Source organism: Plecotus auritus (genome assembly GCF_963455305.1).
Source record: "Plecotus auritus genome assembly, chromosome: 6".
Taxonomy (NCBI): Eukaryota; Metazoa; Chordata; class Mammalia; order Chiroptera; family Vespertilionidae; genus Plecotus; species Plecotus auritus.
The window spans coordinates 150,328,994-150,352,243 of record NC_137773.1 but is presented as its reverse complement, the minus strand read 5'-3'; positions in this window follow the sequence as shown (position 1 = coordinate 150,352,243).

The window sequence follows — 23,250 nt, the reverse complement described above, 5'->3', positions numbered from 1 at the left end:
GAGAGTGCCACAGACATCATATTTGTGGCAATCATCCCAAAGCATTTCACAGACAGCTGAGTAAGCAAACCAGACTAAGATGTGACACTTTATTTTATTTTATTTTTAAATTGATTTCAGAAAGGAAGGGAGAGAAGAGAGAGATTGAAACATCAATGATGAGAGAGAATCATTGATTCGCTTCTTCCTGCCCACCCCCAACTGGGGATTAAGCCTGCAGCCTGGGCATGTGCCCTTGGCCGGAATCAAACCAGGATCCTTCAATCCGCAGGCCAACGCTCTATTTACTGAGCCATACTGGCTAGGGGTAAGATGTGAGACTTTACAGGATAAATAAACAAAACAAGATCAATCTAGTTTTCAAATATTGAATATTTTGCAATAAACACTGATTTTGTTTGCATAGCTCCAATCCACAGTTATTAGGGTTTCAAAGTGCTATTGAAGACTAAGAATAAAGAAACTTGGTTTAATATTTAATTTACAAATATGTCTGATGGTGTCATTAACCTAGATATTGTCACACCGAAGTCCAGCTCTGCTCTTATGTGGGAATCACTCACAAAGATGTTCATGGCATCATCCTTGTCCAAGTTCAATGTCTAGGTGGGTGGTGCTCTTGCCAAACTGCCTTCATCAGGCTCACCTCTAACTTTCTAAAAATGTGTTCACGAGTGTCTTAGTCCACTTGGGATGCTCTAACAAAATACCATAGCCAGAGTTGCTTACAAACAGCAGCAATTTATTTCTCTCAGTTTTTGAGGCTGAAAATTCAAGATTAAGGCGCCGGCAGATTTGGTATTTGGTGAAAACCCTCTTCCTAGTTCATGGACAGCTGCCTTCTTGCTGTGTCCTCGTTGGTGGGTGGGGGAGAGAACTGTCTGGGGCCCCTTACAAGGGCACTAATCCCATTCATGAGGGTCCCACCCTCATGACCACTTCCAAATACCATCCCCTTGGGGGGTAGGTTTCAACATACAAATTTGGAGTCAACACAATCATTCAGTCCATAGCAATAAGCAAGGAAGAGGAAGAAACGCAGAAGAAATGGTAGCAGTATAAAGCCCAGAGCACTATGCAGCTGGCAGTGCCACATAAGCTAATGCCCTGAGTGACCTCCAGGACACAGAGGATCTGGGCATCCATAAGCTTGGCCAGCGACTGTATGCACATTCTAGAACCCAAGAGAGAGGCAATATTCCAGGAGTGGCCCGAGTCTGTCCTCACGTTAAATCATTGACAAACTTCAGCTCTTTGCTACTATGGACAGTTTCTTTTCCTCTGACCCTGGACAGCACACACAGGAGGATGTGGGCTCCAGGTTAGGGCTGCCAGATAAAATACGGGATGCCCAGCACGTTCATTGTGAATTTCCAACAAACAACAAATATGTTTTAGTAATAAGTATGTCCCAAATGCCACCTGGGTAGACAAAGGTGTTGGGAGACATGCTGTCTGGTGCAGACCATTAGCTCCCCGCTTCCCCTGCCGTCAGCCAATCAGCCAGGTGTGCTCCACCAACACCAGGCCTGGCAGCTGGTTCTGGTCCTGGCTCCAACCGGTCTGGGTGTTACTTTGGACAAATGCCTCAGTGTGCCCTGGAAGTCACAGCCTCCCTCGTGGGGTCGGCCTGGCTGGCTCATCACAGCCATTGCTACGCACCCAAGGCCGGTTCCTGAGTCCCTGTCTCCACACAGACCGGCCCTTGGCCAAGGCCCTCACGAAGGCACCTGAGTGGACACACATCACGCCACCGCTGCCTCACCTTTCTCGGCGTTTAATCAAATGAATCTGAAACTAAAAACAACCGGAACAAAAATAAAACTGATCCCAGAGGTAAGGGACAAAGAAGCAGCTGCAAGCCCCAGTGACAGAGGCAAAGGTCACTTTCTGCCCTTTGAAATGAAAACACACAGAAACCTTTGGGATTTCCTCATTCCTGGTTTTCTGTCAGCAGCTCCTGGGATGCAGCGGGCGCCCTAAAGGCTGTCACTACAGCCCTGTCAGCCAGGTGACCAGCAGGCCGGCCCCACACAGCCCCTGAAGGGAAAGGCTTGTTTCCTCACACACCAGCCACGCACAGTGACACGCATGCTTGGGCACATGTGGCTCTGTGCACACAGGACCACACTCACACCTGTGCACATTTCCCATACCCAGGTACACACACCTGGGACATACCCACAGCTCTCCCAGGTATAAGACAGTGCACACACCCCATCCGCTCAGCTCCGCCTTCACACATCCATCCTGGCACAAGCACAGATGTCCATCCCTGTCTACACTCACGCCCAGTTCTCAAACACACACACACACACACACACACACACACACACACACACACACACACACAAACGCATGGCCTCACTGCTGATGGACATCAGGCCCCTGGTGTGCTGCCATTCCTCCTCTAGATGGGCCGGGACATCAGCTCCTTCCCTCCACTCCAGTCCTGAAATGGCCTCTACCACCTCTCCCTCCACCACCTGGGCAGTGCCCACAACTGCATTTCATTGTTCACACTGACCCACAGGCACTGAGACCCAACCCTTCAAAGGCTAAGCCGGGCCCTGCCAGCTGCTTTCCCACATGTTTGACACAGTGTTGGAGGCACCCGGCATCCTGGCCACCTGGGCTCTGGCAGATCGATATAGTTCTTGTCCACGTTAAAGAGGCTCTTCCAAGACACTCTCAAGATAGTCGCGGGATGGCTGTTTATTGGGAAGGAAGAGAGGAAGGACAGACGGACAGAGATACAAGGGCAGGACCCCAGCAGTGCCCTGCAGTCAGGAGTCCGACTTGGGTTTAATACTAAGGCAGCCTAAACAATGAGGATAGGGAACATTTATTGAGCGTTTGCCCCGCCTGGGTCCCAAGCATGGTGACAGATGGTCTGTGCCCATGATCATGGGATACTCAACCGCCTATGGAACAGGTTCTCATCACTGTCCATTTGAGGAGGAGGATGTTGAGGCTTGGAGAGGTTTGTGACTTGCCCGAAGTCTGACAGCTCGCAGTACAGGTCTGGGATGCCTCCCACGCTGTCAGGAGCCCATCAAGGCATCAGTGTTATAAACGCAGCCCAGGAGAACTGCTCTACCAAGGCGAACCCCATCCTGTGGCTCCTAGAAGCTGGTGCTGGGCTCCCACCCTGGATCTGCCATCCTCTCAAGGTGACTTCCCCACACCTCTGCAGGGCCTCTCCCTTCATCCAGGGGGGGTCCACTCTGAAAGCGCAGGCCTGGCCAGGCTGGGCCCGCGCGCCAGCTCCTGTCTCTTCCACCAGGGAGCAGCTGCCTTGGGTGGAACAGACAGCTGCAGCTGGGACACAGGAGCCCCTGTGGGTGGGCAGACACTACCGACCCCAGATTGTCCAGTGCAGTTTCAAATGCTGTTATTGGAAATCTTTGCTGAACATATTTTTCATTTTCCTGACTTTGTATGATTCATCTAGTAAGCATAATTGGATTTTTAAGAAAATTAGTCAGGATTTTCTGATTCCTGGGGTATCATTCCGAATTCCAACTGGATCAGGCGGCAAAAGCAGGAGGTGTGGAGAGCTGATGTGTGGTGTCAACGAGGAAACTCCCTAAACAGCTATTTAGACTACTTTCATAGTTGCTTATTTGCCTTCACTTTAAGTGAAGGAGAAGGAAATTCCCTGGCAGCCAGTTCCAGGGAACACGGATGTCCTCATGGGATTAGCTGCCAATGCTGGCAGACCTGGGGGGTGGGGGGTGGGGGGCACGCGGCTTCCTTCTCCTGGGACCTCAAGGCTCGGGCTGCCAAGGGCTGTCTGCAGGGGGGCCCTCCGGGGACTCCTCAGACATGCGGGGCCTGGACCCGCTCCTTGGTCATCTCCCTTCCCGGGAGCCGTTCCTGCTGCCAAAGAACAGAAGATGGGGTCTCAGGGTCACTCAGCCCATAACACCCACAAGCACAGGCTGCTAATCCACTCTTGGAACTGTCAGGAAAAGCCCATTTTAATCTGATCCTTTGCACAAATAGATCAGAGGTCACAGACCTTGACATCTGCGTGTTGTCCAGCTTCTGTTAGAAAACAACCATGTTTATGGAGAAGCACGAAGCAAAGAGCAGAAGTCCAACACCCTTCACTGAAAGTGCTTGAGCGGGACCGAATATTCACACCCAAAGCTGCAGCCTGAATTCTGGACCCGGGTCCAAAGACAAACAGGTTCCCTGCGGATCTGAAACTCGGCGTGCCCGCAGCTGCCTTGGAGCCAGAGCTCTGACCAGACAGCCAGTTCCTTTGGGGCTTGTCCCCAGAGCTGCCCAAGGGTAGCTGACCCTTCGTCTCCTTCAACCAGGAGGCAATTGGGAGCAAGGCGGTGGGGCTGGAGTTCAGACCCCTCTCCGCATGGCCCCCGGATGCACTGGCAGGGGGGGTGTGTGCCAGGACTGGGCGGGGAGGGGGCGTCTTTCCTAAGTCAAGGGTGAGTCAAATGAGGAGATTGCCTCCAAATACTACTGCAGGGCGACACTTGGTCCCAGTTACGCCAAACAGGCCTGGCGTTTAAAGGGGAGTGTATGTGGGTGGCCTTGTTTTGCCAAGAAAAACCTTGTTTTGCTCATTTTCTCCCCCTTCCTCTGAAGAAGAAAGAAAGAGGATTTCCTGCCAAGGTTTCACAGGACCTCTACCCGGCACCTGACGGGGAAATTCTCCCCCCAGGGTCAATAGTCACAGCATTGCCCTGCCCCTTAGCCTGTGTTGTTGGCCAGAGCAGTGACCGGGGCACAGTGGCCATGTGGGAAAGGACAGTGGCAGTTGGCTGTAGGAGCCTGAATTTTCAGAGTCTGGGCTGGAGACAGGCAGCGAAGGACTGAAAGCCAGGGACCAGCCGGATCTCCAAGGAGCAGGAGAGGTGACGAAGGGCCCCAGCTCCCCACACCGAGAGGTCAGAGGGCCAGCTGTCTACGACATGCATCCTTGCTCCCAAGTCTGCTTCCCTTCAGGGGAAGTGAGCCCTGGCCCTGGAAAGTGAGCCTGCTGAGGGCATGCGTTTGCCCCAGGCCCAGTCCCTGGAGAGAGCTGCGTGCATGCTTGTGAACAACGGGGCTGGGAGGGACAAGAAAAACTGTCTCCCCTCTGCCAAGTTCGCAGGAACCTGCTTCTGCTGGCTCCCCAGAGCCAGGAGTCCTAGCAGCAGGGTTTGCGATCTTCCCATCCGTTGGAGGGCAATTGCCCAGACGGTGATGACCGCTTTCCACGGGCCAGAAGGGCTCCCTTCCCTGGCCCTCACCTCTGGCCTGTGACTCTGCACAGAAGGATAAAGCAAACGGACATCTGATTCACCTTTTGAGAGCATTTCCTCAGCTGACCTACCATAACCCCATCAATCAGGTCTTGTGGTCCCCACTTTACAGATAAGGAAAGTGGGTCTCCAGGGAGAAGGTGGGAGCAGAGTTGAGCCCACGGCCTCTGAACCCACGGCCATCTTCCTGCAGGAGGAAGTTCTGTTGTAAGGTGGAGACCCTGGGTGCACTGCACAATGGCTTGGAATCCACCTTTGGCTGCCCCTCCCTCCCTTCCCCTGCCCCCCGCCCCCCGCCCCACTGGGCACAGGTCTCTCCTCTCCCACAAACCCATTTCAAGACATTTTGGAATAGGACACAATGGGTCCGAGGCCGCCTGTCACTACATGAGCCAAATGAAGCAGAGTCAGGGTTAAATCATATATGAGCGTTTATTGCAGTAATGCCAGCAGTATGGGAGAGCAGCAGGTCATCCTGGAAATTCCGCTCTCTGACCCCCTCGCCACTTGGCTGATTATAGATTCACTAGGGAGAAGACAGCTACGTGCAGCTGTGAGCAGCCAGTGTAACATGGAAAGGGGAGGGGAGGGTCTGCAGTCCGGCCTTCAGGAGCTCAAAGCCCAATAACAAAGTGGCTAATCTTCAATGGTGTTGCAGCTTAGCCCATGCCTGGGACCGGAGGATGGTCAGCGTTCCCGAGAACAACTCCCGGAGGGGGTCAGGGTCCGGGCACAGCAACCAAATGAAAGTGTGTCCTGTCCTTGGTCTGTCCTCAAAATGTATTTCTTTTCTGAGTCATGGACCCATCGAAGCATCTCATCTTTCTACAGCCTTGTTCCATCCTCCGGTTTCCCAGGGTCTGTAAGAAAACGTATCTGTAGTTACTAAGGTGAATAATTATTAGACAACTGTGGCTCTATGCTCATTACGTGCCCTTCCCCATCATCCATTTCCTTCCATTTGGACTAGCCTCCCTCTGGTCTCCTTGCCCGGCACCATCCTTGACACCCCGTCCTGCCAGCCCTCTCAGTGTGAGCCCCACTTTATCCCCTGCCCTGACCTGTCCCACATGACTGTCTCTGGGTCATGCATGCCTCCTCCCACCCCTAGTGTGAACAGGGCCTCACCATAGTACCTTCTGGAAACCACAATCCTGCTAGAATATTCCACTTCCTAGGAACACAGCTGGCAACTCCTACTGGGTCTGGCCTGGCACACACCCAGCAGGCACTGTCCTAACCTCATGGCAGCCAGATTCCAATTGCTGGGTCAGGCGCTGGCGCTGGGAGCGGGCGGTGGTAGGGGGCCCCAGTTGCAACCCTGGGCAGGGAGGCGCCCATGTCAGTTCCCACTCAGCAGAGGCCACGCAGCTCCCAGAGCCTTGCCTGGCAGAGAGGAGGCTGCCCGTTGGTCCCCACACCCTTCTACCGCCAGCTCCTGGCACTGCTCAGGGGACCCAGGCCTCTGTCTGCTGGGAAGTGGGAAGGCTGAGCCCTAGAGCGGGGAGGGGGCCTTTGCCTCCTGCAGGACCCAGGAGCTGAGACACGTCCTTTCCATCGTTTCCATCGCCGAAGCCCTGCCAAAGGCAAAGGCGGATGCGGCCCAGCGCTGGGCAGGCCGCACAGGAGTGTGCACTTCTCAGGATGATCCCAATAAGGGCTGGGGCTCCCCAGAACCGCCTCCCTCCTCCCCAGCATGCCCCCTAACGAGGAGAGGAAGACCCCTGAGGCCAGGGTCAGCACACAGGTTGTTGCTGGGGAAGTGCTGGCTCAGGCTTCCTGGGCAGGGCCCTGCCCAGCCCTTGAAGTAGAGGGCCTGGAGCGCCTTTCAGGAAATTCGACAGTTGGTTTTGGAAACCACTCCCTTCACAAAGGAGCAGAGCACAGTGGCCGCCTTCGGAGGGAAGTCCCCCTGGAAGGGGCGGGGGCTGAGGAAAGCTGCAAAGCAGACTCAGGGAGGTCACCACCCTCAGAGGGAGCCCACCCTCGAGCACCCGCTTGCCCTTGCCAAGCCTCCGCGGCCTTGTCTGTACAAAGGAAACCCTAGCTGCTCTGCCAAGGCCCGAGGACAGGTCCGAGGTGGGACACTGGGAGGTGTTTCTGAATGTCAGTCTGCAGTGACCTGGGGAGAGAGACCGAGGCAAGCTGGTGACAGCCTTGGATGTGAAGCAGAGAAGTTGCTAAGCGTGTGGTCCCCTGCCCTAAGGCTCAGCGGGCCCCGGAGAATGAGTGATGCAAGGTCTGCAGACCTTCTGTGCATCCTTGATTGTGCAATACAGGCAGTGCAGGGAGCAGGGTCACAGGTCAGACAGACTGAGCAGAATCCCCCTGTCCCACAAAGACTCGGGTTGCACAGGGGCTGGTGGTCCTTAAGGAGTCCTCTGAGAAACTTCCATGGGAACAGGGAATGCGCATGCGTATCCTGGGAGTTCAGAGACTCCCTGGCGTGGGGGATGCACCACGATCAGGCTTCGGGACCCTGGTGGTGGGCTGTGGGAGTTAGGATTAGGCTGAGATTTGGAAGCAGACAGGGGCCCCTCCCACAGTCCTCTGCACACAGTCGGGGCTCCATAAATGTCTGGCAGCTAAAGAAATATCACATGATCTCACTTATTTGTGGATTCTAATGAACAAAATGAATTGATCAACAAAATAAGACCCGAAGCATGGAGGCATGGAGCAGACTGACATACCTCAGTGTGGGAGTGGAGGGACCAGAAGAGATAAACCAAGGAACTTATATATTTACTAGAGGCCAGGTGCACAAAATTTGTGCATGGGGGGGGGCGTGTCCCTCAGCCTGGCCTGCACCCTCTCCAATCCGGGACCCCTTGGGGGATGTCTGACTGCCTCTCACAATCCAGGATCACTGGCTCCTAACCGCTCGCCTGCCTGATTGCCCCAAACCCCTCTGCCTGCCTGCCTGATCGCCCCTAACTGCTCACCTGCTGGCCTGATCCCCACTAACTGCCTCTGCCTCACTCCGCACCTGGGACCCAGGATTCCCTCCTCTGGCCAGCTACAGGCACCCAGGACCCAGGCCAGCTTCGCCTGGGCTGGATGCATTCACAGAGGACCGTGGGCAGGTGGCTTTGCCTGGGCCACAGCTGCAGGCACCCGGGACCGCAGGGCAGGTGGCTTGTTCTCTCCTGGGCCACAGGTGCAGGGGCAGCCACTGGTGCCCGGGACCATGGGGTGGGCAGCTTGTCCCTCTCCTGGGCTGCAGCCTGGCTGGTCCCCATTTCTTTCTCCCCAGTGTTGAGTGTCTGAGCCTTTATGGCGTGATGGTGTGAGGTGTGATGACCATTTGCATATTAGCTCTTTATTATATAGGATATGCATAGTCCATGAACACAGACAATAGGGTGGTGAAGGCCTGGGGGGCGGGTAGGGCTGGATGGAGGGGGGAAAAGGGATATGGGGGACATCTGTAATACTATCAACAATAAAAAATATATATATTTAAAAATGATAAATTAAAAATATATCTGGCAGCTGACTAAATAGTCCCTAAATAAACGCTGGCCGGCAATCAATGTGGACTATTCGGCCTTTGCCAAATGTGCCCCTTTTCCAGCCTCCCGGCCCTTGTTCTTCCTGTGGGAGAGGCCTCCCAGGCCCCTCATCACCAGCTGACGTTCCAAGCATCCTCCGTGAACCTCCTTTCCTGGGACATCTCTGAGCGGCCTGAACCCAGCCCACACCACCCCCGTCACAGACCACCAAGGACTTCCCTAGGTCCCAGACAAGACTGCCTGACCCACACACCCTGTCCCCAGCCCTTTCTCCAGCCCACCCCTTGATCCTAACACTTCACGGAGTGTCTGTACCGAGATTTACCGCCAGCAGTTTACAAAGACGGGTAGGCACCATATTCACTCTCTCATGCCAGGGCACACACACTCACCTGTGTGCATCCATGGACACGCTCACTCACATGCTCGCTGCGTCTCAAGAGACAGCAGGGTGGATGGCAAAGCCGAGAGGCTCTGGACAAGTTCCATCAGAAAGCAGGTGATGGTCTGAGAGAGAGCACCGCACTAGTGGTCAGGACACCTGGGCAGTGACCTTGGGAGTCAGCAGGCTGAGCCTCAGAGCCTCCATCTGTTAAATGAGGTGTGGGACCACGTTATCACTCAGGGTCTCTCTTGGCACCAAAATCTGACCTGTGGAAAGCGGTCAACCATGTCACAAGAATGAGATTCCTCAAAGTGACTGTGGTGATGGATGTATATCCTGGGAGTTCAGAGGAGAGAAAGGCGCCCTGTGACCCCTGTCCCTGCACTCCAGGGGGTGTGCCTCAGCTCCCTCTGGAACTGCCCGAGGCTGAGGCCACACCCCAGATAGCTATCCATCCCCTGGTTGGGCCTCGCCACGTTTTCTGTGTCTATTTCCAATCCCCATGGTGTGTTGAGTGCTGGCCTGTGCTCGGCTGTCCCACCGCAGTTGAGGCCGACTTCCCAGGAGCAAACCCTGGCATTGGCTCTGGATTTCGGAGGAGGGAGAACAAATTGATTCCAGTGAAGAGCTATTCTTCTCTGGAACATTAAAGCCAGCTGTTGTTTCTGCAGCCTGAGGGCCCCCCACCCAACTGCCCCCCCCCCCCGCGCCCTGGGGAGCTGGAAGAGATGCCCCCCTCCCTCCCGCCCTGCATCCACCACCCTCTCTGCTCCAACCAGCAGCACTTCCGCTGGGATTCTCCACCTTGGACCTGCTCCCGGGAATGTCTGGAAGCATCACATAATGCAAACAGACTGTTTTCATTATGGTTATTCTGGTTTAACCTCCTGGCCCTCCGTCACCGAGATTATGGGGCTCTTTCTTAAAACTGCATGGGGTGAGAGGCCCTTTCTCCCTCCTGCTCACCCCCTAAATCAGTCTTATTTTCCTTCTCCCCAGTTGTGGATCCTGTCTTGAGAGGCCCCCAGTCCTCTGCGAGCCCTCCCTGCCTCCTCCGGGCTTTGTCTGATGAAACCTCCCAGTCTCAGGGGCAGAAGAAGGCACTGTGACCCTCTCTCCACACTCCATCAACTCCCGGCCTCTCTGCGGCAGCTTCCCAACGCGAAACCAGCATCTCCAAACCTGCCTCCCAAGGGCTGAGGGGTCTGCCAACATTTGGGTTGAATGTTTTTAATATGAGGATTTTCCTGTTGTTCAAAATTGTAATAAAAACAACCCACCCACACAAATGTAACACATTTGTATTACATACAAATCTGGTACATTGAAAACTACTAACACGTTAACTTGGGCCTTGCCATTGACTTGTTTTTGTGTGCAGACCTTAGAGCAGGGGTCCTCAGACTTTTTAAACAGGGGGCCAGTTCACTGTCCCTCAGACCGTTGGAGGGCCGGACTATAGTTTAAAAAAAAACAACTATGAACAAATTCCTATGCGCTCTGCGGGCCGGGACGAGTCGGCTGCTAAGCAGGACAGGCAGCGGCACCCGGCGGGCCGGATAAATGTCCTCGGCGGGCCGCATGTGGCCCGCGGGCCGTAGTTTGAGGACGCCTGCCTTAGAGTGAAACTTCTATTTAATTAAAGGTGGTCCCAGGAGTGTCCTGAGAGCTGGTTTAAAAAACAGACAGACAACCACTCTTGCCAAATGCAAGTACTTCTGCAATCAAAATAGATGGCAGTGGTTCTCACTTGGGGTGATTTTGCCCCCCCACAAGGAATACCTGGCAATGTCTGGAGACACTTTTGGTTTTCACTACTGAGGGGAATGTTACTACTGTATCTAGTAGGTAGAGACCAGGGATACTGCTAAACATCCTACAATACATAGGACAGGGATCCATGACAAAGGAGTACCTGGCTCCAAATGTTAATAGTGCCAAGGTTAGCCTGGCCAGTGTGGTTCAGTGGTTGAGCATCAACCCATGAACCAGGAGGTCACGATTTGATTCCCGGTCAGGGCACATGCCCGGGGTTTCGGGCTTGATCCCCAGTAGGGAGCATGCAAGGGGGCAGCCAATCAATGATTCTCTCTCATCATTAATGCTTCTATCTTGGAAATCAACAAAAAACATATTTAAAACAAAATAGTGCCGGGATTAAGAAACCCTGACATATGGGAAGGCACTGGATACCTAGGTTGGCATGGGACTCTGATTGACTGCCCTAATCCTGGATTTCAAGAGGTTATATTAATCAAAACTGCCTTATTGATCTCACCATTTGGCTCAATAAGTAAGTACCACAATTAGCACGGCATCAAATGAAGTTATGCTTAATAAAACACTATTTGTATAGGGTTCCAGGGAAGATTCTTTAAGAACAAAACTCTGTAGCTGAGAAAGCCTGTGACCACTTGTCTGGTGGCTGCTCACAGTGCTCCTGACCGCCTGCCTCTCCAGGTCCCATCTGTCCCACTCGGCCACCCTGGGGGCAGGAGCGACACAGCCCCCTCCACTGTGCCTTCTGCAGGTGAGCCTTCCCCAGGTGAGCCTTCCCCAAGTAAGGGGGAAAAGGACTTATCATGCCCTGGAGTGTGGGCTCCATGGGAGTAGGGGTTTGGTCTGATTTGTGCCTAGCACAAAGCAGGTGCGCATTAAGTATTCATGGAAGGACAGAGAGGTTATTTCCAATGTCTTCTAGGGCCTAAGGTTCTCCCTGACCCCTTCGGAGGGAGGACAGGTGGGTTGGGCTCTCCTGGGCACCGCTGCCCCGGGCTGCCCCGGGCCCGATTGGGCAGCTCACACCTGAGAAAGTCCTGAACACCTGTTCACAGGAGATTGGTTGTTTTGAAAGAGCCTCTGGACATCCAAGCACACCACCCCCCTTCAAGTCCTCTGGTCGGTCTGAACTCCCCCTGGAGCGACCTCAAATCTTCCCATCCATCTCTGAAGGCTCCTCCCAGCCTCCCATGCACTCCTCAAAGAGCCTCATTGGCTGGGCTTGGGGCTGGTGCTCAGAGGCACATTCATCCATGGCTTCTAACACTAAGGATTATTTCCAAAGTACCATCCCTTCCCCGGACAGGCCCTGGTAAGTCATTGGCAGAACCCACCTGTGCATTCTACAGCCTCACCGAGGTGGCCCAGGTGCAGGGTTGCCAACTGATGGTGCAGCAGCCCCCTGCCTGCAATGATCCACATTATTTGTTCACTTGAGTCTTACCAGGCACCTACAATGTGCCCGGCCTGTGAGCACCACAGTCAATGGTGCTCATGATTCACAGTTATCCACTGTAGGGAAGCGTTTTATAATGTCTAAGCCCCCACGGGTAGGTAGCTCAGCCCAGTAATGTCAGCATCCCAGCAGAAGTCGTTTCTTCACTCTTGCCTCTGGAGGGAACATTATGGAACAATGACTAGGCCAGGGGCACTGGTCAGGGGGGTGGGCTTAGCACATGGTCTTTGCTCTTCTAGGCCACGAGCTCCCTGAGTTCAGGGATTGTCCCATTGATCCTTGAACCACAGAGCTGGCTTGCGTGCGTTTGTAAGGCCTCTGTGCTGCGGTGCCAGGATGGTCGATGCCCCATTCGCCATGTGCTGGCACAACCCTGCCCTGGCCCAGGGCAGCCATCACCATGAAGGCTTTCCTGTTGGGCTACATGGGCTTCCACCCTGGCCCACCGCTCCCAGGCTATGTGACCTCAGGTACAGTGCCTAACTTCACCAAGCCTAGATTCCTCAGCTGTAAAATGGCAACAATAACATCCCCTACCTCACTGCCGTTGTGAGAATTAGATGATATAATCCAGGCCAAGTGTTTAGCACAGTGAGCCCTCGATAAATGGTAGGCGCCGCCATCATTGTATTCCTGCTGAGTCCAGCAACCTGAAGAACAGAACTGGCCACGGGAGGACAACTATCTGCCTCCAGATCACTGGGCCCTTGTCTTCCTTCATGGTCCAGAGCCCTGACATGGCTTCTTTGAGGAGCGCCCCCGCCCCCCATGTAGTGATTAGCCTCTTGGGAGGCATGGCTAAGTGGCCAGAACAAAGCCTCAAGCATCAATGTCTGTCTGAAGAGTCAGACACTTGAGGGTCTGTCTGCTCCCCAAACTTACAGAGAGACCTGCAAAGGTCCTCCCACTTCCTCACTGAAAGTCAGGGTCCTGCCTGGGAGGTAGAGGAGGTCTGAGCTCAGCCTTGACCTCTGACTTCAGGGGAGGGGCCGCTCCGGGGAGGGGCCGCTCCTCGAAGGAGCTATCCAACTAGCAGAGACCTTGCAGGAGGGGAAGGGGATGTCCCAGCCAGGAGGCCCAAGGGGGAAGGGTGCTGTTTACATTTCAGCGGGCTCTATTGTTCCAAAGGACACTGGGGCTATTTCCCACCACGAAGGCCAAGGGCCTGATGTCAGAATTCCTCACGTCTTGAGGATGGCCAGCTGGGCTGTTTGTTTATAACCAAAGTGATCACTTACCAAAGTAGCCATCTAGCAGAGTCTGAAAACTACCTTCAGTATCAAACTGGAGGATTATGGTCTAACTATGACAACTGAGTTGACTTGCTCCGGTGATGCTCCTGCCGAGATGGAAGAGGCGTTGTCAGGCTGTGGGAGTGACAAGAGCAGCCCTGCAGGCGCCCTGCCCTGTCGGGAGTCTCACACAGCAGCCACTCTGCACTGTGGACCCCAGACAGGAGCAAGACTTTGGCTTTTCCTCCGGCCTGTGTCCCTAACCACCACCAAGGTTTCGGTGTTAACCTGGGGTGTGTCCTTTCTCTCTCTTTTTTTTTTTTTTTAATATATTTTATTGATTTTTTTTAAGAGAGGAAGGGAGAGGGATAGAGAGTTAGAAACATCGATGAGAGAGAAACATCGATCAACTGCCTCCTGCACACCTCCCACTGGGGATGTGCCCGCAACCAAGGCACATGCCCTTGACCGGAATTGAACCTGGGACCCTTCAGTCCGCAGGCTGACGCTCTATCCACTGAGCCAAACTGGTTAGGGCATGGGGTGTGTCCTTGACATCTCAGCACCTGTCACTCCCATAGCCTTCCCGTCTCTACCTTCCAGGTGCCAAAGACAAAACCTTGGGGTTCTGCTGGTGCCTCTCTCCCTCTCATGCCCCACACCTCATCCATCACCTCCTGCTGGCTCTTCCTTCAGCATCGATCCAGATCAGACTCTATCACCTCCCTGGCTGCCACTCCGGCCCAAGCATCATCCTTTCCTACCTGGGTCATTGCTGTGGCCTCCTCACTGGTCTCCCAGCTTCTGCCTTTTCCCCATCTACAATCTGTTCTCTACACAGCTGCAGAACACTCACTTTACAATGTAAGTCTGATATTGTCACTCTTCTAGAATGTTCCAGAGTCCAGAGGACCCTTCTGAGTACACACGTAGTAAGATCCAAAGCCTTTTCTGTGGCCCTGTCCTGCAGGTCCGTACAATCTGCTGCCCGCTCCATCTAACCCCAGCACCCTTACCTGGGACTGTCCCCTCGCTTACCCCTCCCTAACATACTGGGCCCTTCCTCTCCCCTGCAGGCCCCAGCACAGCACAGCTATTTCCTCTGCACCCAGGCTCTGCTCCCAAACAATCCTCACTTCCTTAGTTCCTTCCCAGGTATCCCTTCATCAGAGTCCTTCCCTGACCATCCTAATTGCGGTGTCCTCCCCCTGCACACTAGTCCCCTCTATGTGCTTCCCAGCACTGCTGACACGTTAGCTCTATGTGTATTGCTTCTTTGTTCATTGTTGATCTCTCTCCCTAGAATATCAGCTCCTCAGGCCCGGACATGGTATTATTCACAGTTCTATGCCCAATACCCAGAAGCCCATGGAAGAAACTCAGTAAGTTGAGCCCAGCCAGTGTGGTTCAGTGGTTGAACATTGACCCATGCACCAAGAAGTTGCTGGTTTGATTCCCGGTCAGGCCACATGCCCAGCTTGGGACTCAATCCCCATGGTGGGGGGGTGGTGTGCAGGCGGCAGCCGACCGATGTTTCTCTCTCATTAATGTTTCTATCTATCCCTTCCTCTCTCTGAAATCGATAAAAACATATTTTTAAAAAAATAAGCTGAATAAGTGATGATTAAGAGAGTGAATGCCAGGAGGGTAGTTCCAGACCGCCAGGATTCCTCTCCTCTCCTCACAGCTGCCGGGTCGGGCCAGCGCCGGTGCATGGTGGGGAGGAGAGAGAGCCCACGTGCATGGTGGGGACTGGGGCCAATCTCATGTCTGTCTCTAGCTCCCTCTTTCTCAGGAGTTTAGCGAGAAGGTTAATCAGGGATAGAAAGAAACAGAAATTACCAGCGGAGGGTTCCCTGCTCAGAGTGGCTCATCATGGAAAGACTGCAGATCCATGGATGAGGCTCCAGGCTCAGCTCAGCCTCTTGGTTCCAGGTGCTGTCGGGAGCCATCAGGACCGGGTGGGGCACTGTGCTACGTGTATAATGTCGTGTCTCTGGTGGTGATGTCAGGATTGGGACTAGGGTCAGGGTGGGGTTACTGTGTGTAAATGCTAGGGTCCAGGCAGTCCTGTGTGAGACAGAGGAAGGCCGTCTGTGGCCTTTGGCCAGTCTGGCTGGTCAGGGAAAGCACTCAGAAGAGGGCCAGAGAGCATGCCCACAACTTCAGCAGGCGATGATGAACTTGGGATGATATTCCAGGTAGAAGAAAGGAAGTCCAACACGAAACAACAAACTTATATCCTGAGCAACGGCTGATGGTTTGGGAAACGATCCTGAGATTGGCTCAAGTGTATAATCATGCTGGGGGGGCGGGGTGGGAAGAGATGACAAGATGCTCTGGGGCACCTGCTGTCTGTCTGCAGGGCCCTGTGCTCAGTGTAAGACGGATGAAGCCTGATTTTCTCCTCCCTATCACACCGTGCACAGGTGTGGTGTCAGAAGTACCCATGTATTACATGCACACGCGTTTTCACACTTACACACATGCACTCTCACTCTCAGAGAAGACACACTTGAATGAGCTCTAGCTCAGTGGCCTTGGGAACTGTTTCCTCCAGCACAGTGGTCGGCAAACTCATTAGTCAACAGAGCGGCAAACCGTGGCTCGCGAGCCACATGTGGCTCGCGAGCCGCAGTTTGCCAACCACTGCCCCAGCAGAAGGCAGACAGTGGTGCCAGAGCCACAGGGCAACTCACAGGTGCACCGGCTCCTGTCCTGCTGGCCCCTGGAGGCCAGCCTCCCACCTTGAAGCAAATCCCTTTCAGGGATCCTTATTCCCTCCAGCAAAACACCAAACTACTTCCTCTCATTGGAAACATTGTGTAATAGGTGGATTCTGATTGTGATGTTAAAAGTCACCATAACAGTGGATGTGCAGGTTTCCTTTGTTGGGAAACAAAGATTCTGACAGCATGGAGTAGGGTACAGGAGTGGGACAGAGCTGATTTTTACTCTGTTTTATTATACATTTTGAATTTTGTATCAGGTTTACATATTACTTAATGAAAATAAGAAATTAATTACCATTTTTTAAAATTCCCAGGCTCCGAGGAGCCAGACTGCTTCAGGAACAAGTTCCCAAGTGTGGTGGCCCACAGACCTTCCTCACCGTTGAAGCAGCCAAGTGCTGCGGCCCCAGGCACACCGGGGCCTCTGGCTGGAAGGCATGGGGGAGCCCTGGGAAGCTGGGGGCCTGAAGAGCCAGGCCACATCTGAGCCACGCCCAGAGTTGCAGCCTAGTGGGCTGCAGTCCAAACACTGGGTCACTCTTTGAATGGCTCTGCTGGGGATTCAAGGCGCCAAGAGAGGAGGTGCCCACCTCAGCTACATCAGGGTGTTGCTGGGAAGGGCCTGGGCTGGGGGTGAGCATCCTGCCCAGGCCTGGGGTCATTGCTCCCGAGGCTGCCCACAGTGGGAAAGTTTCTATCACTTTACTGGGTGGTGTTAGGTGCCAGGCCACCCCATAGGGGTCATGGGACACAATGCACTTGAAACTCAGGGGGGAAAGATGGAATGGTGGATGGTCAGATCAAAGGAAGCCGGAGAGTGGCTAACCGGCCATAGGTAACTGCACACATCTCCTCAAAGAACTGTCAAGCTGCTCTGAACAGGAAATTACAATTTCAGAGGCAATTAACAAGATTTGGTTGTATGACTCATGTTATAGACCCATCAGGGCTAAAACCTCTGAGTGCCTGGCGTGCCACACCCTCGTGTTCCTAGGTCTTTAACAGGCACACGAGCTGAAGGCACGAGAGTTGAAGGCAAGCCGAGCTCCCGGGGATGCTCAGCAGCCCGAGGACATCAGAGGTGGGTCAGTGGGTCCCAGCACATTCCCGAACTTCCCGCTGAGTGGCCTCCTTCTTGGCGATCTTGGGACACCCAGCAATATGGAAGGACATTTTTCTTTCATGAAAATGTTGAAATAACTGGAGCTGAATGACACGAATCTGGCATGAAAAGTCCTGCCGTGAGGCCTGGATCTCACTTGCTTGGTCAGTATTAAACAGTGACTTACCCAAGAGAACAGGGATGACTAAGTACGGTTTCGTGGAATCGCTTTTTATGACACTAAAACCCACATTTTGAAACAGTGAGTAGGCTAACTATACACCTCCTGATTGTTATAAAAAGTAATATTAACCTCCACCACTCCGAAACAGGCAAGGGTTGATACCCAAAGGCCTTATGGAAAGCTATTCCCAGGCCAGGAGAAAGGAGAAACGAGCCGGGCACCCCTGAGCTCCCCTGGCGGCTCAGCCTTTCAAGATGAGCGTCTCATTTTAACAAACATTTCTGGTCCCCTCTGTGGCTGCAGTTGATTTGTTCTGCCATCGGACCTTCTGAGAACAGTAGGGTGGGGCTGTCTCCAAACTCTGGCAGAGGTCCCTGCGGCCTTCCACCCAGGCCTGTCTTTCCGAGAGAGTGACCTCGTGTCCCAGTGTGCCCGGGACTGAGGGGGTTCCCAGGGCAGGGGACTTTCAGAGCTAAAGCCAGAAAGGTTCGGGGCAAACCAGGACAAGCTGCTCAACCTACTCTCTGATCATTCAGTTCCATCATAGTTGCCTCCTCCCCGCAGATCCATGAGGATGGGGAGGGGCAGTGTGGGCCTGGCAAGAACAAGCCAATAATAATAGTTTCTCCCACATTGTGGTCCACCAGCTCCAGACTCCGTCAGGGTTATTCATGCATCATCGCATCTCACACTATCCACAAATGCTTCTCCATGAGTCCCAGAGACATGACATGACTTACCCAGAGTCACTCGGCCAGTAGATAGAGAGGCAGGGATACAGGACTATCTAACAGCAACGTCTCACCTCTCACCTGGAGCAACATGAATATAAACCAATTATTCTACATGCTCTCACACTACTTGTCTTAAAACTTTGCTTGAGAAACCCTAAAATGTTTTTGAAAAGCTTTTTAATTTCTTAAAATTAAACTATTTTATACTATGTCTAAATTGCTCTCTCTCTCTCTCTCTCTCTCTCTCTCTCTCTCTCTCTCTCTCTCTATATATATATATATATATATATATATATATATATATATATGATATCAAATAGAATTATCACATCACTCTTTTAAATGTATCCAATAATAATAGCACAAACCCTATGGAGGGGGGTTTGGTCATACCTAGCAAAATTACATTAAGTGTTTATGCCTTTACTCAGCACTCCTACTTCTAGGAATCTATCCCCAAGATACTAACAGCAATTACCAAGTAACATATTGTAAGACTATTCACTAAAGCATGGTTTATAATAGCAAAAGACTGGAAATCCACATTTCCAGCAATCAGGGACTGGATTAATAAGCCACAGTCTGTCAATATAATGGAATACCATCTTACCAAATAAAAGAGAAACATGCAAATTAACCATCACTCCACTATGCCCACAGCCAATCAGAGTGAGTATGCAAATTAACCCAACAAAGATGGAGGTTAATTTGCATACGCAGGCACAGAGTGGTGTGAAGCCTGCTGTAAGGGGAAGGGTGGCGGCAGAGGGAGCTACTGGAGTGGTGCTCCAGACAGAAGTGAGGACGTGCGGGCTCCGGGGGCCCAGGAGCGGGGTCTTGCTGGCTCCCAGGCGGCTGGGAGTGAAGCCAGGGGCCTATTCTTGCACGAATATCGTGCAATGGGCCTCTAGTGTGGCTATAAAAAGGAATAAGGAGAGTTTCTAAATATAGTCTTGGTATAATCTATGGGGCATAAAATGAAAAAGGCACGGTATAATATATTACCTGTTTTATAAGGACTTGGGGAACATACATGTATATATTCATATTTGCCTATATTTTAAAATAAAAAACAGTTGAAGAGGAAATGCAAATAGTTTCCTATATGGGAGACAGCATAAAGGATTTAGGGAAAGAGAATGGAAGCTGAATTTCTCTGAATTTACCTGACTTTATACCTTTGACTTTGAATCATGTGGATGTTTTACAGAATATTTACACAAAATTAAGTCAGAAGAAAATGCACACAGAAAAAAAATATAAAACAAATGAGCCTAACTGAATATCAAGTTGGTGGTTTAACCATACGAGAATTATTAAAGCAACTTTCAAATAACAATAATGTGGCTGAATATTCCAAATAAGATATAACTGCAAAGAAATTTTAAATTGGTTACTTCAGTAATCATATTGTGGTAATAATATTAGTTATATTACTTTGAAACTATTATATATTAGGATAGAATAAATAATTGTTAGTGTTAATAGGAATCAAAATTTTCAGCATAAGAGAAAAGAGATACAAAGTTTAAAAAGTGAAGTCAAATTTTATAATCTTAAAGTTTAATCTGTTATATTAATATTGATTCCTAATTTATTTTTATATTTAAAAAAATACTTATCCTAGTTCTGTCCTAGTTCTTAAAAGATCTAGAATCAATGACCCATCCAGCAGCAATGAGCATCCCTAGTATCTAGATTATGGTTTCTAAATACCATCCTCCAGCAAAGGGCTTCTTGGAGAAATGCCTGTAGGTCTGAAGCAGGAAATGTACAAGTTGATCCTGCCATACCTTATGGAACTAGGGCACCATCCAAGACTACTGGGTTCATGTCAAAAGATCACAGAGGTCAAGTTCCCATGGCCAGAGATGGGACAACTTGAGCATCAAAAATAACCATTCCTGCAATGGAATAAAATATTTAAAATAACTTAGTCCATTCGTAATACAAAAACCAAAAAAACACAGTTGAATTTAGGCCATGGCCTTGACCACCCTTCCATGTTCTTGCTGGGTAAACAAAGAATGCAAGGCCCTGGCCTCTCTTTACCCACAGAATGAACCACAGAATGTCCCAAGCCCTGGGAAGCCCCTTGGTCCCGGGTCCTTTATTCGTGTTACGTTAGCAGAGAGCAACCTTGCCCCTAAGGCTGGGTAATGTCTTCCTCCAGGACAAAGGGGACGCCTCAGCCTCAAAGTTCAGTGCTTTTCAGCTCCGATGAAATCCCAGTGCACGTACAGCATCCACCCAGGGGACTTGGGAGACAAGGGGAACTGATTCTGGCATGAAGCTCATGCTGCGTGCTGAGTAAAAGGCCTTTGTCTCTGACCCAGGAGTTGCATGTCCACTGCTGATATCCCTGAACATGTGGCAGCTAACTTAGTAAGCCAACGTCCCAGACACTCACCATCTCCCTGGTCACCTTGGGAAGCCATGAAGATACTAGCTCATAATTCTGAAACTTGATAAACACACGCGCGCGCGCGCACACACACACACACACACACACACACACACACACACACAAGCATTTATTGTAATTTCTGTACACACTGTATGTCAGAGTAACTCAATAATTGATGTAGGAAAGTTCTTTGGAGAAGAATTTGAATAAATTCAGAAGGGGTGGATAGAAATGGAAAGTCATCATTTTGCATACTTTAATGTAATAATGAATCTGGACCATGTTCATTAATGATTGTGTTTTAAAACTACCAGCTAAAATGTTGATGGAAAGTCTACAATGCATCACTCTATAAGGAATATTTTACAAAAACAGAGACGACAGACAGCATGTGACTCCTGCTGTGATAAAATAAGAATTAAGTTGTACCATCTCTGAAATGTTCTTATAGATTGCCCATGGATCTGACTAAACCTCCAGGTCTAACTACCATTCACAGGAAGCAGAGAAATCTGGAAATGTTACCAAGAGGGCACTATCAACCAAGTCCTGAATACGAGGAACTCTACAGGACAGATGACTTGGTTTCTTCAATAAATAAATGGCCAGAAAAAAAAATAAAATTAAGAGGGAGGCAGAACTGCTAGAGACAACAAGCAACATGAGAGGCATATCAACCAGATGTAATCAATGTGTGAACTTTGTTTGGATCTTGATTTAAACAAACCATCTGAAAAAGCCATTAATGAGCCAATGGGGGGATGTAACCATGATGGGATATTTGGTGATATTAAGGAATAATTGTCAACTTTTAGGTGTTATAACAGCATGTGGTCATGTTTTAGAAGAAAAAGACTGAGTCTTTGCAGATGACATGATATGAGTCAGGGGAAGGAGTGGGAGTGGGGGTTGGAGATGAAACAAGATGGTCATATGTTAGTAATTATTAAAGCTGGTCATGGGCATATGGGGATTTGTTTGACTACTACTTTCTTTCTTTACTTCTGTGATGGAAATTTTCCATAGTAAAAAAGTATTTTTAAGCAATATGGTACTATTCCTGGCCTTCTTAAATATGCAACTAAGGAAATCCAAATAACTGTATTAAATAATAACTGTATTTGACACAATTAGACCAGTGCAGCCAATGTAAGGAGGAGGACTTAATCCTATTGAAATGAAGCTGACTTTCTACAGGTTGTGGGAATTTCATTCTAAACAGCATGTGGGAACATTTTGTCCCGTGCCCATACCTAAGTAGACAATCTGCTTCTCATTTACTCTCTGGAAGTTATTAGCATAAAGAGAAGGTAAAGATATTGTTAATCACGTGAAAGACAGATTTTCAGATATCAAAAGTGCCTCAGAATACTGAGAAGACTGGAACTCACTGGGCTGGGAGGAGCAGGCATGCCTTCCTGGGTGCTGTCCCGGCTCCCTCCACCCCAGCCACCCACCCACCCCTGAATCCACCTGGTACCCTCACTGTACCTCTCAGCCTGCACAGGCCATGCCACTGGGCCCTCCTGGGCCCAGCTTACTCATGTTGGTCCCATCCTCTTCTCTCTCTGTTTGCCCACCTCTCTCCAGCTCCTGTGTCCAGGCCTATAGACACTGGTACGTGACGTAGTGTGAGCAGGGGCCAGACTCCTGGCCCTGCTATAAATTTGCTCACATGGAAGGAGCCCCAGTCCTCCCAGACTACAGGGGAGGGCCATGATCTTTGACCCCATTACCCACATGGATCCTCCCTTCCATCCTCACTTTGCCTCCCCTGGGTCTCCAGTTGGGCCTTCCCTCGCCACCAATATTTGGAAAGGCAGCCTCCTGTTAGTTCCCGAGGGCCCAGCACCAAATCCTCATCAGCTCCTGCAACGTGCTGGCTTCCCGGGCAAGCTGGCTGGGCTGGAGCCACCTGAGCGCCCTCGTCCTTTGCAGGCTGCTGCCCTTGATGGAAGAATGAGATGATGCACGTGGAATGGGAGGGGACAGAGTGGAGGGTCAGCACAGCATGTGGCCAAAGGAAAAGGATGGGCTTAGATGTCCCCCCCCCCCAGGGGGCACAGTCTACAAGGACTGGAAGAAGTGAAGGGCGAGTCCAGAAGATGGTCAGAAGATGGTCAGCAGGCGCTCATTCAGGCACTGTCCGTATGCCAGGGCAAAGGGCGCAGGGAGGAGGGAGCCAGTTACTGATTCATTCATTCCAAAATCACCCTGGCTGAACCTGCAGTGCCTAAGACAAAGTCCTACCACTGAAACCTTCCAGTTCAATGTTACAGAACTTGATGCCTGAGGGACCAGCCTCAGACACAGGCCAGACACCCACATCAGGGCTCAGAGCCTAGGCCCTAGGGGACCCGCATCAGAGCTCAGGGCTGGCCCAGCCGCTCCTTAACATAGGAAGCCACCTGTCAGCATGCCAGCATTTCTAAGCCTTCAGATTAAAGGGCC